Source organism: Coturnix japonica, chromosome 1 (genome assembly GCF_054131305.1).
Source record: "Coturnix japonica strain WE chromosome 1, WE-NBRP24, whole genome shotgun sequence".
Classification (NCBI taxonomy): domain Eukaryota; kingdom Metazoa; phylum Chordata; class Aves; order Galliformes; family Phasianidae; genus Coturnix; species Coturnix japonica.
Genome location: NC_140663.1, coordinates 178467088 through 178482520, shown reverse-complemented (window position 1 = coordinate 178482520; position 15433 = coordinate 178467088). Strand labels below are relative to the sequence as shown.

At 46.8% G+C, this 15433-nt stretch overlaps 1 protein-coding gene across 6 annotated transcripts in view; it reads right to left on the bottom strand.

Annotated features, from left to right (window-relative positions):
* GDPD5 (glycerophosphodiester phosphodiesterase domain containing 5) overlaps positions 1-15433 on the bottom strand; it is a 129675-nt gene that overhangs the window by 100036 nt on the left and 14206 nt on the right. For 2 of the 6 annotated variants that reach the window (XM_085536682.1, XM_015852601.3), the window contains exon 2: positions 530-595. The exons of the other annotated variants lie outside the window; for them this stretch is intronic. The gene's annotated coding sequence lies outside the window, so the exon portion shown is untranslated. The remainder of the gene's footprint in view (positions 1-529; positions 596-15433) is intronic. 6 annotated transcript variants of the gene reach the window in all.

Genomic DNA, 15433 nt, shown 5'->3' with positions numbered 1-15433 from the left:
CACCCATCTGTGTACATACATTTCAGGAAGTGGTGTTACATTTCCCTCTGAGAGGACAGAGATGCAGAACTGCAAAGCCTGGTTTCAAACCGAGGATGTGAAACAGCAATGGGAACCATAAATCCTAAGCATCACAGAATGGCTTCGGTTGGAAGGGACCTCGAGAATGATGAAGCTCCAGCACCTCTCTGCAGGCAGGGCCACCAACCTCCACATTGATACCAGCCCAGGCTGCCCAGGGCCCCATCCAGCCTGGCCTTGAACACCTCCAGGGATGGACGGGGCATCCACAGCCTCCTTGGGCAACCTGTTCCAGTGCGTCACCACGCTCTGGGTGAAAAACTTCCATCAACTTGCACAGAGTAAAACCACAACAGAACCCTCCTTTGGCCGCCCTGCAGCCTCACAGCAATGCTTGGATGCTGCTCTGGTTGCCAGGAACCCGCTGTGCTCCATCTCCCTCCTTTACCCCACCAGACCCAAATGACCATCCCAGAGCCCACAGAGAAGTGCTGAAAAGAAGTCTCACCATCACTTTTGCAGATCAGTTAGTTGCTCCAAAAGAAAACCTACAGGAGAAGGTTTAAATCCTGACCTGGGAAAAAAAATAACAAAAATGAAGACATTGCCCCAAGCAGTTGTTTCAGATTTTACATGCTGGGATCAGCCCTCAGGTCTGAGGTGGCTCCTAGAAGTGCTTTCAGAGAGCAAACAGGCATTGAAGCCCAATTATACATCCGGATTTATGACTCTGATTCAAGGAACACACACATACAGGAACTGCTCATTTAAAGAGAAGACCCGGGGAAGAAAAAAAAATGTGCATGTCATGCCGGGAAACCAGGCAAAGAATGCAAATTCTGACCTACTTCTCCCTCCTCCTTGCTAGAGAGGCAGCTGCTACTGCTGCTCTGCTTGCATGAGATGAGCAGGAGCCTTGCCAAACTGCTGCAGCAACACCTCTTCACGCATAGGATGCCTCTTGCTGGCTCCTTGCAAAGCAGTGGGAATCGTCCTTCCAAGCCCACAACCACCTGGACCAACAGAATCACAGCATTGCAGGGGTTGGAAGGGACCTCAAGACATCATTGAGCCCAATTCCTGCTAAAGCAGATCCCTACAGGAGGTCACAAAGGTGTGCGTGCATTCAGATAGGTCTGGAATATCTTCATAGAAGAGATTCCACCACCTCTCTGGTCAACCTGTCAGTGCTCCATAACCCTTACCATAAAGATGTTCCACATGTTAGTACAGAACTTCCTATGCCCCAGTTTTAGGCCATCACTCCTCGTCCTATCGCTAATCACCAGCAAGAAGAAGCCTGGCCTCATCCATTTGCCTCCCACCTCCCTATAGGTATTTATAAGCACTGATCAGATCCCCTTTCAGTCCTTTCCCTAGGATGAACAGACCCAAGTCACTCAGCCTTTCCACCTATGGGAGATGTTCCAGACCCTGTAACATCTTTGTGGCCTCTGCTGGACTCCTTCAAGGAGATCCCTGTCTTTTCTGAACTGGGGAGCCCAGCACTGGACACAGGATTTCTAATGTGGCTTCACTGGGGCAGAGCAGAGCAGAGCAAAGCTTTCAGAGGAAGAAATTCATCTCAGAGTCAACCATCAGCTTAAGTTAGATGAGTCTCAGAGGTGTCACTGCAAAACATATTCCCTAAAGCAACCAGCCATCCCAGCACAAGGTGATACAGACTAAACGCAACCAAGAAGCAAGGGCTACTCATCCTGCATCAACCAAAGATCCAGCTCACTTTTAGCACCTCTTGCTTCATCCAGGGCGCAAGATGCAGCTGAAACTCAGCATCCAGCTCAGCCACAAGCAAACAGCACTTGGTGCCACTAAAGCAGAACTCAGGTAGAAACACATGGGTTTCTTACCAGCTCTTGCAAACGCTATCATATATTATACACACTAAGCTCTTAATACAGACTAAGGTATATTACTCAGTATGTCTCAAATCTTGTGGTTGGTATAAATGCCATTACAGACAGAGCAATAAAATCCCAGCTGTGCTGGCCAGCAAGCACCATTTCTGCCCAAAGCCTACTGCAAACTCTGATTATAGAGAAGGCTTTGTTCAGCCAGCCTCCTTCCTTTCCCTTGGGAAACGTATATGTCAGAAGACCAATAAATGCTGGCGATTTATTATGTGGAAAGACAGCCCTGCTGAGAGTGAGAGAACCAAGAGCTGAGCTGAGTTCACGATGGAAATGGCCACAGAGCCCTGTGGTTGTAAGTCAGATTTGTTGACTGTTTATGCACACGCAGGTATTTGCAGATGAAGGGACAAAGTAAAGAAGGATTATCAGCTTCACAGGAGAGTTGGATACACAGATGTATTCCAGGTTTAAAGACTGTCTGGGGACTGGTGGAAGAAAACAGAGGAAAGAAGTCAATTTGCCATTAGAATTAGACAGTTTCAATTTGAAGAGGCTGTTTGTCAGTCTTATTAAGACTGGTTTTATTCTGAGTGATGGCAGGTCAACCGCCACAGTCCTTAGAGCTCATCCCTCGTTAATTGATGCCACTACCTTGCCATCTCCAACACAATGACCATGTTTAAACAAAAGAGTCACACATGCTGTATCTGAGGTACTTTTACCCACCCAAAGATCCAAGTTTACCTCCTACTCATCACAAATTTTTACTATAAGGGTGATGAGGAACTGGCCCCATCCCTGGAGGCATCTGATGTCATAAGATGGGGCTCAATTCCTTCCAAGGAATCAAGAACCACATGAGCACCTTTGCTTCAGAGTTGTTTGACACAGTAACCCCACAGAGACCTTTCGCCATCAAGTTTGGCACAATAAAGGTATCTAATTTGACATTCGCATCCTTTGCATGTTCTTCTTGAACACAGGAAGTTCTGTACTAACTAATCTTTATGGTAAAGGTTTATTCCTTCACTGCAGTGTGCTAGAAACATACCTTAAACATAAAGGTTTTCTTGTAGCTGCTTCTTAGCTAAGGTACTGCAGGAACACAACAGCACATCCATTCAGAACCACCAGGGAGACAGATAAGACTGAGTCCATGCAGACCCCACTGCTTGTTCTCCCACACCCTTGGAGGAACACAGCAAAATGTTCCCCTAGGAGAGGCAGGGCAATGTTTTTCGGCAGGAAATCACACATGCAAGCTGTGCCACTTGCTGAATACAGCAGAACTGATGAGTCAGGTCACTTTGCCCTATTCTTGTTTAATTCCAGAATACTGTATCTGCATGCAGGAGGAGCCTCATCAAAAAAGGAGATCTTTCACATGTCCCTGTGCACCAAACCCTCAGAGAATGATAGAATGGCCTGGGTTGCAAAGGCCCACAGTGCTCACCCAGCTCCAACCCCCTGCTGTGTGCAGGGTCACCAACCAGCAGCCCAGGCTGCCCAGAGCCACATCCAGCCTGGCCTTGAATGCCTGCAGGGATGGGGCATCCACAGCCTCCTTGGGCAACCTGTTCCAGTGCATCACCACCCTCTGGGTGAAAAACTTCCTCCTAAGATCCAACCTGAACCTCCCCTGTCTCACTTTAAAACCATTCCCCCTTGTCCTATCACTGCCCACTCACATACCCTAGATGGGGTACCTTGGGGGCATTATCCCAAAACCACAAGCTATCCACAACCAGAAGTTGTGGATATTTAGATAAATGTCCATTCATGACATCTCTATTCTTACAAGCCTAGCTGATTCTGTAGTCTAACACACCCCAGGGCTTTAAGAAGGAGTGGATCACCCATACACAGAATCACAGAATCATTGGAAGAATCATCATTGCTGAAAAGAGTCTGGCCTCACCACTTTGCCCCCCACACCTCAGATATTTATAGACCTGGATCAAATCCCCTCTCAGTTGTCTTTTTTCAAGGCTAAACAGACCCAGTTCATTCAGCCTTTCTTCATAGGGGAGATGCTCCAGGACCTTCACCATCTTTGTGACCCTCTGCTGGACTCTTTCTAAGAGATCCCTGTCTGTTTTGTATTGGGAAGCCCAGAAATTGACACAATATTCCAGATGAGGCCTCACCAGGGCAGAGTAGAGGGGGAGGATCACCTCCCTTGACCTGCTGGACATGCTCTTTTTAATGCACCCCAGGATGCCATTGGCTTTTTTAGCCATGAGGGCACACTGCTGGCTCATGACCAACCTGTCATCCACCAGGATGCCCAGGTCCCTCTCTGCAGAGCTCCCCTCCAGCAGCTCATTCCCCAGTCATACATCTGCAAGGAAAGCTCTATTTTGTTCCTCACCACCTTTCCAGATCCACAGTTAAGCCCTCTTTATACACAGCTTGGAGCAAGGTTAGAGAGAGCATATGGATTCCTTTTCACCTCACCGATCAATCAAAAGGAGAATGCAAGTCATACAAAACAGGTTTTAAACCTTGACAGCAAAGTCATTTTTACAGCAGAAAAAAAACAGACCAGTTGCAAGAAGAGTGGCCAGTTGCATTTAATGATGGCTGGGATTCCTTTGTGCTTAAGGGAGCCCAGGGAAATCTCAGCTCCACATTCCATAGTGGAAACACTGGTAGACCTCAAGTCACCCTCCCCATTTCCTGGTTTCCTATAGCCACCCCCATCCTTTTGTGAAAGACAGTAATTGCATCCTCTGAAGCTTGCATTAAACCAAGGAAAGCCTACGATTGTCTTCTGTTAGCAGCGTTAATAAGAATGGCATTCACCGAGAGACTGGGGGGAAGGGAAAGAAAAATCAATGCATCACAGGCATTTCCTGCTTTGCAAGGTTAATCACTCCTGCAAGCTATTAACATCTTTCAGAACACAGCTATCTGCCAAATATTAGATTTTCGGTTACCCTGAGCAGTAATTAAGATCCTCAAGTCTCCACAAGTCAAAGGGGTTGCTGTGCTACCCACCAAGGTCTCAGCCTGGTTTCACATGAGCAGCTTCAACACCCCACAAAGCACAAAAAACATTGTGTTCAAGGACCTGCCTTTGCCAAGTCGTGTTGAAGCTGCCCCGTGCGTTTGCGTGTTAAAAGAAGAACTTTCCTTCCAAGAAGGAGGAAGAAATTAAAGCACTGATTCATAGGGATGTTGATTTATATGCTGCTAACTCATGCTGGAAGTGGGAGGAGGATGAATTAGCTGACGGTCCAAGTTGACACATCTTTCTTATTATCCTCCTGTCATCTCTGGGACAGGGAAACAACTGCAACTCCAGACCAGCGTCTCCAGCTCTGCCAATTGCAGTAATTAACCACACAGATGTTAATAAACAATGCCCTCCCCTGACCCAGAACTTGACATCAGACCTTCACAGCTCAGCCACTGCTCTGGTCAGCTGCATAGCATGGTTGTATGTGTGCCATCTCCTGCCAAATATCTACAGTCTCTTCTCACCATCCTCTCGCTTTGGGGAAGTAGATGACATTGAGTAAAGCACCCATCTGCATTTGGCACTTCATTTCCACAGCATTTGCTTGCAATGCTAAGAGCTCATGGAGCTTCTGCCACAACAGAGCAGGCCAAGGCTTCGATTTGCCCAAAGAGATGGTGGGTGCCCCATCCCTGCAGACACCCAAGGTCAGGCTGGATGGGCTCTGAGCACTGATGGAGCTGTGGGTGTCCCTGTTTATTGCAGGGAGCAAGACCAGAGATGGCCTTTAGAACTCAAGCCATTCTATGGCTCCATGATTTCAGGTTGGATGTTAGGAATAAGTTTCTTTTCCCAATGAGTAACCCCTCATTGGCATTGGAATGAGCTGCCCAGGCCAGGTGGTGGAGTCACCATCTCTTGAAGTGTTCAAGAAACATTTAGACATTGTACTGAGGTTTAGTGGGGAAATGGCGGTAGGTGGATGGCTGGACTGGATGATCTTGGAGGTTTTTTCCAACCTGAATGGTTCTATGGTTCATGTCAGACCGAGCATCCAAGGAGCACCCAAAGGAAGGCTGATTAATACTTCCCAAGACACCCCTGAGCCAACAGCAGCCCAGAACACCCACACAGACCAATGGTTAACTCTTACCAGAAGCCCCACAACAAGATATTCTAACACTTCCAAGATTTCCTCTGCCACAAAGGACCCACTGCTGTCACAAAGGAGTCTCTTTTAGCAACCACAAACTCACCCAGCAATGGCCAGCAAGGATGGCCACAGAGACAGACAACGGCTGGCATCTTAATACATGTCACAGTGACCTTCTTGCTGCTCCAGGGAAACATATAAAGGCATAACAAGATAACAGAAATGCAAGTGCAACCGGGAATAAAGCAGTTATAAGCAGCCCTGATAAATATTCATTAACGTTTCTCTGCTGTAATCCTCCCAAGCATTTTTTATCCAAATGCCAGGGAGAGGAGGAGAGCTGATCCCACCAGCCCAGGAGGTGTCTGAGTGCTCCTTAGTAAAACCAACGTATGGCTCAGCACACAAATACATGAAGCTTTTGCATCAAAGGGCAGAAGCAAACATCCTCCCATCACCCAAAAGTCTGCCCACATGTTAGCTGTCCTCGCAGCACTCTGTATGCCAGTTTAAGAACCCTCATACAGCCACGTTTTGTGCTAAAACCTTACCCAGGAGGCACAAAAACTGAAAGAGCGCATGAATCATAGAATGGTTTGGGTTGAGAGGGACCTTTGAGATCATCTACTTCCAACACCCCTGCAACTATGAGCACATTGCAGACTTTAAATAAACGTAGTGAGCTGGTATTAATGAGAATTCAATATTAGCCTCTGGTTCTGAGAGCTCTCTATTAGATGCACAGTGCCAGATGCTGTTCTCCAGCTCTTCCTCTTGAGCTACATGAGAAAACCCTCTGCACCTCAGGGACTCCCGGCTCATAGAATCATGGAGGATGGAAAAGACCTGCGTGATTCCCAACCTATCCCTCACCATGCCCACATCCCTCAGTGCTACATCCCCACAGCTCTGGAACACCCCCAGGGATGGTGACCGTGGGCAGCTGTGCCATTGGTACTCACCATATGCAGTCCATACCCCAATGCTCTGGGCACGTACCACACCACCACCACCCATGACAAAGGGCTGAGAAGGACACATGGAATGAGCCTTGAAACCAGCAAAACAAGCCTCTTTAACCAGCCCTTCCCTTCCAAAGCCTCCTCCAACAGCTTTAAATTTGTATTTCCCTCTTTATTTCCCCTCTCATACATCACAGCACGAAACAAGCTAATAAGCTCCCCCCCAGGCCAAACACAACGGGCACAGATAAGGTCAGTCTGGTGTTTATCTCCCACAAAGCCGCCTATTATTAGCAAAACAGGCTCAACTCAACAAACAGTGCATTAGTGCAGATCAGCCAAAGCAGCACCGACAGCCGGGCCATACCACAGCTGTCACCTCTAAGGCAATGCAGAGAGCTGGGATGGCTTTGTGCAGCAGTGAAGGAGCCCTCCGTGCTACAGACCTTGAGGCAGCTCTTTAGTATTTAGTTCAAAAGGCAGAACTTAAAATAATGGTTGTAAATAATTCTAAAAGGTTTTCAAAGCGATTTTCAGCTCTGGAGGAACTTCTGTTTTCCCTTCCATGTTTTTGCAGGCAGCCTCGTTCGTCCGCTGCTAATCTCTGCTTAGACGCTCTGCTGACACCAATTTTAAGTATGGGGATTAAAGAGGTGATGCAGACTGTCAAGGTCAGACTGCCAAGGTCAGGTTGAATGGGAGCTGAAGTCACCAATGCAGCAACAGCAGCACAGACCTGCCCTGTCCATACCACCCCAGCTCCCTGCCCCAAATGCTTTCTGCAACACAAAGCAGAGGCTGCTGTCACTGGATAGGGGATGGAGCCATATAGACACAGCTGTATATGGGAGCCCAAAACTCATCCCAGGAGGTAAAGAGCCTCCTGGACCCTTTGAAACATGGTTCCACCAAGAGTGAGAGATCCAGCACTAGGAGCAGAGGTTGCCAACCTGCACAACTCCTTTGTATGGGACAATGTGAAGACCAAGCTTGGACCTCCAAGGGGGGAATGCTCTTAAAAATAAATAATTATTCCAAAAATAAATCAGATGTACTGTTGAAAGAAAAAGCATTTTAAGCATGGATTGTTACACAGCTAATGCAGGAGGTCCCTAAGCAACAAGCCCATCTGATGACAATGTCCTTGAGCATCAGCTCTGTCCCTCTGCTCTGTGTTAGCTCTGCATCGAAGCCTTTCCTTGGGTACCAAAAGCTGGGATCCAAACTCTGTGGCAATTCAGCTAAGGAAAAAAGGACAGGAGAAGAGCAAACAACTTGTGCAGAGTCAGCATATCCTGGCGCCTGAATCAACTGCCTTGTTTTCTTTTGAGGAACTGGAAAGGAAGGAAGTGGATCAGCACTTCAGAAAAACAACATTACTACAGCTGTAACCGTGAAGCGTTTCTGATTCAAAACAGGCTCCAGCAATTTAAGGGGCTGCTGCAGATTGCACAGGAGCTTGTCTTGGAAACCTACCTGGGGCATCTCCATGGGGAGCTCCAAAGCCAACTGGACATGGCACTGGGCACCTTGCCCTGGGTACCCCTGCTGGGTCAGGGTTGGGCCATAGGGACCCACAGCTGCCTCCAAGCTTAACCAGTCCACCATTATTAGACCAAGTCACTATTTCCTGCACATGTCCTCATGGCTCATTTGCTTCATGATGTTTAAGTTCCCCTGGATCAGCATGCCCTCTGAGTAACCCACAATGCTCAAGTGAGCTCTCAGTACAAGAGTAAAGTCCTCTGTGCCATCTCTTGTCCCCATGAGACAGCATTAAGCACTTCTGATGAGGTCTATTTAAACACTGTCTAAAAATACATCTGGCTTTCAACCACTGCAGATGTAGGTACAGCCTCGACAACTATGATGCAGCAAGGACGGATGCTAAGGTACAGCTTAGACCGCAGGGCCTTATCCGTCAAGTCAGCAAACATTTCATAGAGCCATACAATGAATCATAGAATGGCATGGGTTGAAAAGGACCTCAAAGATCATCCAGTCTCAACCCTCCTGCTATGTGCAGGGTCATCAGCCACCAGCCCAGGCTGCTCAGAGCCACATCCAGCCTGGCCTTGAATGCATCCAGGGATGAATTTCCCAGCAATTCCCAGTCAACAGCCATTTCTGAGGGTAGTTTGCAATTCCTACTCTCCGTATGTCCTCTAGATACCAAACAACCTCCATTCCCACATGTGTGGGAGGGCACACCGGGGTACCCGTGGTCAGTCAGGCAAGCACAGGGAAAACTAAAAGTCCACCTTTGCCTGAGCAAGTGTTAGATTTCTCTCCAGTACTCCTAGATTTAGACCATCATGTCTGTGGGCGAGATTTCTGCTGGGAGGCAATTTCCATTCCTACAGATCCAAGAAGAACCTCGAGATTTTCTCACCTCCCCACAGCCAAGTTCCACGTAGCACTTCCCCATCAGCATCTCCTCCAACCAACATCTCACCATTCCCCAAAACCTGATGCACTTGATGCTGACCTTGGCCACAGCCCAGTACTTAAGAAGGGAATGCAAACAGAGGTAGGAAACCAGAGCAGGTTACACAATGGTCTCATCCAACTCTGCAGCGTCAGGTACTCTGATGTCTCGTTCACCACCCGTATAGAAAGTCACATGAAAGCTAGGAAACAAATTCACATCCTCATAACCTTCCATTTTGCTTCTTTAAAGAAAATGTACTAATCAAGTTTGGGTCATGTTGTGCCTTATCTAGACTATCCAAATTCCTCATCAGCACCTTAGCACTGCTGATCCCCACACTGCTATCCATGGGAGGAAGGAGGTTTAATAGTGTGAGTTTAAACTGCCAAGAAGATGTCATTAGAAGATATTAGAATCCTGGGATCCTTAAGGTTGGAAAAGACCTCTCAGATCCCCAAGCCCAACTCCCACCCATCCCACCATGCCCACAGACCATGTATCTAAATAGTATCATTGAGTTACTAAGGCTAGAAAAGACCTCTCAGACCCCCAAGTCCAACCTCAACCCATCCCACCACGCTCACCAACCACGTCCCTCAGTGGATGGTTCCACAAAGAAAGGTTAACATAGCACAAAACCAATGCTCAGCCACATTTGTTGTTTAGTGGATTCTTACAGTAACAAGGAAAATCACTTCCTCCTTCCAGCCCCCATTTTTCATTGGCTGCAAGGGATCTGTGGGAGATCAAAGGGATCTAGAAACAGTTCAGCATCTCTGTAAGCCAGAAAACTTCCACCACGTGTGTTGGAATGGAGATCTACTGTCAGATCCAAGCCAGATACAAACAAATTCCCCCCAAAATCGGCCTCATTCCCCATGTTACTGCATGAAATGTTTTCCTCGGAGGACCACACTCCTGCAGAACAAGCCAGCTTTGCAAGCTGCCACTCCAGAAAGTCAACGCTTCAATTCAATGCGTCCATCTGAGCTTTCCAAGAGATGCTTCTATCCAAAGCCATCATTATAGCAATGAGGAAACTCCTGAAGACAAGTTGCTGCAACAGAGCTGACCAAAAGCTCCATGCTTCACTGCTTTGGGCAGGGAAGCCTTTCAGTCACAGGACTGACAGCAACCACATTAGTTTTCATCCCAGCCCATCAGAGAGCTTCAGATCCAGTCCTGCCAAGTGGAGAGTTTTCAGATGCTCATCAGCTTTGCACTCCAGAGAGACAACACCCTCTTCCCATCTACACCAGGAATGTTTTTGAGCAGGGAGGTGCAGACATGCTCTTGCTTTTCAATTGATTCTTCCTACTCAATTCCAACCCCAAGGCTCCCATTTGCTAGAAGAAGCGTTTATAGATCAACTTGCTGGAACAAGTTTTGTAACTCTGGCGTTTTACTGTTTTACTCTGCAAACTGATGAGTAAGAGCAGAATACAAGCCATGGACTGCAAAAGGTCCAAAACCTAAGCACAGAAGACAGGCAAGCATCCTAGGACAGACCTAAGATGTGCACTGAAAGCCAGCTATATTGTTCCACCACATATAAATAGAAGGTGAGAAGGTTATGCTCACTTCTGCCCATAAAAATTAATTATGTACCAATGCAAGAAGGCACTGCCCAAGGGAACAAGTTGTGCAGGCAAGGTTTGAAATATCCACACAGGGCTTTTCTGAGTTTCTTGCCTATTCTCAAATTACAGCTTTCCGTTAGAGCATCTCAAACAGGCTTGGACTGTTAATAACAGTGTTTACAGTGGGTGGTGGCCTTATCAACAGGATGAATGTGTTCTGGCTACATGCCCCATTCCACCAAAGCATGACATAATCCCTTAAAACGTTATCAAGAACTGCTGTTGCTTAATGAGACCACGTGATTTCCACCTAAAAGGAGAGGGCAAAGCCCACGACTTCACTGCCACGTTTCCCAATGCAAAGCCTATCACAGAACATTCACACCAGCCAGCTTTCCTCTTCCTCCATGGCGCATATCACCAGCAGCTCCCTGCAGGAAGCTCTTCCGATAAATGCTGAAGAGACCTGGAAAATCTTATCTGCTCTGTAACGGTGTCTGGGGAATATCTTGGAAACAAAATAAGTCGGTCATACTTAAGTAACTGCATAATCAGGTGGTTCCTTATGTCCTTAAGCCCGTAATATCCAAAGGCTTATCATTTCTGCATGTGGAGCTCCATGACTTGATCAAGTCCAATCCATACACATATGGTGGAGGCGTAGTGCATAAATGAGCATCTTCCACTGTTCTACAACAGCTTTTCCTTGGGAATGCTCATGGAGAACAAGTACGGTGTTAGCAGTAGAATTCAACACACCTCAAACTCAACTCTTCTCCCCCCAACCCAACGAGGCAGGCACCCCATTCTCTTTATCCATATAGGTGCTCAGACTCACCATATGGTTTGGCCTCTCCTCCTTTGAGAACCTTGATCTGATCCAGGAGAAGAGGATGCAAGGCTGGACAGGAGGAAGCGAGGCATTCTTTCTTTCATCTGTGGTGCCCAAATAAGATATATCTTTTTTAATTAAATCAAGTGTTGCCCCCCCCAGTACGAGTGCATTTGAAAGGCCTTAAGAATAGAGCGATCACAAAAAGACCAGGTCTTCATTAAGGAAGAAAGCAGTGATCCAGAGAGAAGGCTACATCAGCCTGGGGGAAGAAATCAGGTGGGACCATGAAGTCCATTAGTCTTTGCAACCCCATATCTGCAACTACTCTGATAATTAACAACTCCGGGGCCCACCAGTTCTCTCCATCAGTGCTAAAACTGCTGTTTCTGTGGATCTATGATGCACACTTTCTGTCTGGATCCCTAAAAGGGGCCTGAGCAGAACAAAGGAAAGTAAAGCAGAACCTGAAGTTGAACCCATACATCATCAGGAGAGCGCTTCCCACGATGGAGAGGAAGGGGAAGGAAGAGGCTCAGCTGCACATGGAACAATCGCTCCAAGGAAGGGGAAACAACATTGTTTGAGATATTTAATAAAACAGCATGTAAACCAAACCTCCGACCCCACTCCTCAAGAAAAACAAAAGGAAAACCCCAAAGGCTTTGGGAAGGCTCACACCACTGGTGCTGCATGCCCGCTCTGAACCAGAAGGCAAGAGGAGCTGCTTTGTTTGATTTCTTCACGTAGTGTTACCAGCCCTCTTCCCCAGGAAGGAAACCTTCCACGTTCCCCTTCCCCTCCAATTTGCAAAGGCTGAGCCTGGCTCATTATTCCACCTCCCCAGTGAAACAGGCCAAGGGACAAAAGGACCATGCTTTCATTGAGCAGGGCTAAGGGCATCGTTTCCTTCTTCCCAATAGGGAAGATCCCCCAAGAACACCTACATGGGCAGAAGGAATGTGGCCACGCACACCCCACTTAGCAACAGTCAAATTCATTTCTCCCCTCTCAGTTAATCCAAGTCCCCCTGCAGTAACGTAATCACAGCTGAATTTTATCCCACTTAAACCTTCCTGAAATAACTGCAGTCCTTTGAGGTAGTTTTTCCTCTCATCTAAAGCTCTGCAGAAATTAAATCCTATTAGCACGTAGCAGTCATGCAATAACCACGTTCTTTCTTGTGCTCATCCCACCAAAGCCTCCCTGCCCTTCATCACTACCACCATTAAACAACACCAGGATCTCAGCCCTCTGCCACCTCAGCCTCCAGGTATTCACCCAAAATTCCCCCGAAGTACAGATCAGCACACACAACTGAATTGATTCATCTCCATCTGAACTAACAGCTGTATCTGATTATTAAAGAAACAAGGTTCCAATGATGACTGACAAGAGGCAAAACACGCTTCAACTTTCACTGACCTTCAATGCTGTAAGAGTCTCCAAGCACTTCCCTCCACCTGCTCTTTCTAGCAACACCATGTTTTTGCATCTCTTTCCAAATGAAACTGGACACATCTGCATCTGCTTATTGCTCACACATCCCACTGTCTTTAAGTATTTTCCTACAAATATCTGCATCCGCCAACACTACCGCTGTGATATCAGGTCAGACACCACTCCTTCCTCTCTAAGACCTTCTTCAAAGTTCCTATTGACACTCTGGAAATGAACCTTCCACCAAGTAGAGGGCAGAACCAATATCATAGAATCATAGAATTATCGAGGTTGGAAAAGACCTTGAAGATCATCAAGTCCAACCTCAGCCTAACCAGAACCCTAACTCTAAAAACCCTACACTAAATCATATCCCTGAGCACCACATCCAAATGGCTCTTAAACACAACCAGGGATGGCAATTCAACCACCTCCCTGGGGAGCCTATTCCAGTACCTAAGTACCCTTTCTGTAAAGAAGTTCTTCCTAAATATGGTTGGGAAAAGCTCCAAGATCATCAAGTCCAACTGTCAACCCATCCTTCCATGGCAGAATGGGCAGTCTTGCACAAGGTCTGTCCAAGCAGCTCTCAGAACATTCAGTAATGTGGCATATCCCTGCCAATGGGAAGAGATGCTACTAATGAACATAAACCATCTTTTCTCTAAACCAAAATAGATCCCTTCTTCTTTTTCCCTTGTTTTCCAGGATTTCAACTTAAAACTGGAACTACAAGAGGCTGCTCTGCGTGATTTGCTTCCATTACTTCTTAAGTTGGTGAGCACCATTCAGCTGCCCAAGGTCCACAGAATGCTTTCAATGCTAAGGGAAGAAGTGTACAATTCAGCTCTGATATCTGCTTTCCAAGGCCATTTTCTTTTCTGTAAGTTTGAAGGATAACAAACCCTAATAAGCACCAGAGGAAGCCTTACAGTTAACTTTGGGAGACAGAAGTTTTTAAAAGGCACATCGTTTCTGCCCATTATCATCCAAAACATCTTTTAGGCTTCATTAAATCCATTACAAATTTACTTTTCCCAATGAAAGTACAGGTGCCATTTGATCTAAAGATTAGGATCACGTTTCCTTCCTCTAAAGCAAAAGGCAAACATTAGCAAGGACTACCCAGGTTAACCTTTAATTACTGTTTAGGAGAGGCCCAAACTTGCTGAGGCAAGAGGCCAGAATTTCATGTTGTAACACATACAAGGGGCACTTAAGAGAGGGCAATGCATGGTAGCCATGGTGGAGTCTTCAACTGGTAGCCAGGAAGGCAGCCATCGACTGCACTACTCAAGAGACTTGAGTGCTCAGCACAGGTAGATTATTATGTATTATCTATTATTGTTATCCTTGATCAACAGCACCAGGTAGATTACTTATTTATATATTTTAGTGCCATGGCACAGTCAAGTAGATGAATTGCAACTCTCCAACCGTGACCCAAAGCATGGAGCACCTTCATCCTGACACAAAGGTGTAACCTCTGAAGACCATTGGAGAGCTGGACACGACAGCCACCTCCAAAACCCAGCTCTGATCCTTCCACAAGGTCAACTTTGGTGCGTCAAACATTGAAAAGAAAGGCAGAAAGGGGAAAATAGGGGAGAAGTTGTACATAGTTGGGTGAGTGATGGAGCACCCCAGCACCTCCTTGTACAAAATGCCTGACGGCGAGGAGGAGGGTGCCAAACTACTCGTGAAAAGCAACACGCAGGTATGCCACGTGAAGTTTGTTCCACTTCTGTGCTCATTCAAATAAATAGACACTTGAGCATCGCTAGTGACAAGCAAAGAACAAGACTCTTAGAGCTCTTATCCCTTAGATTTCACCCCACTCTGGCTATGACATCCCATCTCCAAGAGAAGCCTTCAGCTGCAAGATCTGCCCCCAAGCTGCAACTCAGGGAGATGCTTTATGATGCCCTGGTACCACCTTCATGAGCAGAGCCCCATACAAAGAGACAGGCGCAGCTTGATGCTGGAGGCCAACCTCTCAAGTGTGGCAACAAGTCACTGTGAGTGCCAGGCACTGCTCTCCAAGCTCAATTCCCACTTGTCAGCATCCAGGTTATGGTGGAGCTATACCTTCCCACCTCCTGTGCATTAAAATAGAGTTATTCTAGGCTCTTCATTGACACCAACCCAAATTCCATCTGTTTCCACCAAGATAAAGAT